Raw genomic sequence first — 1,347 nt, forward strand, 5'->3', positions numbered from 1 at the left:
TTGTTTTGAAATGAGAATCATGATGTTGCAACTTGACTCAGTCCATATTGTACATGAGCTATTTACTTGTTTATTTCAATTTTCTTTGTGTGATATATATGAATCTTAATGTTTGAGGTCTGAACCATAGTATAGCTTGGCTAAAGTCTAACTTTCACATAAGTCAATAATGGATCATGGATATGTAATGTATTATTCTCAATTGACTCTCATGTATAATCACTCAAGCTCGATTGGCCTTTTTTTGTTTAAGAGAGTTCCATAGAGGTTTAAAACCTCTTTTCCTAGTTAAATCTATTAAAAAATCCCTATATAAAAGAACCCGCATTTCTTATTTTACTCCCTCTTGAAAGAAACTTACGAAACATGTTTCTGACTTTTCATTTATAAACATTTCTGACATTTCTGGTTGCTATGTTAAGGGGGTGAGGAGCTCTATAAATGCTTTGTACTAGCAAAAGGCAATACTCTTCTTCCATTGGCTCACCAAAGATAGCCCTCATTTGCACCACAGGCAGTGCATTGTTGCCTTGGCCACACCCTTCATAAGAAGATAGAGGTGTGTTTCAACCACCAAAGTAGGCATAAGCTCGTACAGTACACCACCTAGCTCATTATTGTTCCTTCTACCAATTGTTGGCAAACTGATTTTGCAGCAGGGTCAAGGGGAGTGATAGCCCAAAGGCACCAAACAAAGGGCAGGAGCTTGAGGGAATCAAGCCACTCCTATTGCACCTCCACTATCAAAGGAAACATTGGCCCAAAGTTGATGGTGAGCTCAAAAGCCATGCTGAAAGACAAATGATTGTAGAGAGTGTAGAGGACAATAGGAAATCTATAACATTGAGAATAATAGGAGAGCAATAAGTCAAAAAATTGGTGCTGCACAAGAACTTTCCGCTTTTGTATATTAGGTGAACCACCAAAAATGCATATATTAATTTTGCCAATGCATGCTGGCCACATTCACCAAAGGAGTGATGATGGGGCATTAAAATTGCGCACACCTCAAAAAGCTATAACACCATTGCTTTCATGATGTGCCTTGAAAGACGAAAAAAGAAAAGTCACAGTTGCTAGGTCATTTGCATTCGAGCATAGGATCCCTGCACTTAACGACCATATAAATTTGCAAATTCCATCCAAATACCAGTTGAAACTATGGATTCCAGCTCCTCTACATTTTCTTGCATGCATTGCAATCCTGAACCAAAATAGTATTGAAGCTAAAACCCATTAACCATATGTAGGAACAAGTTACATTGCAAATCCAGAGTTTCAGAACACCCAAAACAGTCCGCTCCATCGAACCTTCAGTTTGTTGGGCAGCCTTCCCATGTGTGTGTT

This window comes from Lygodium microphyllum, chromosome 21 (genome assembly GCF_053477565.2).
Source record: "Lygodium microphyllum isolate KBCC chromosome 21, Lygodium_microphyllum_v1.1.10, whole genome shotgun sequence".
Classification (NCBI taxonomy): domain Eukaryota; kingdom Viridiplantae; phylum Streptophyta; class Polypodiopsida; order Schizaeales; family Lygodiaceae; genus Lygodium; species Lygodium microphyllum.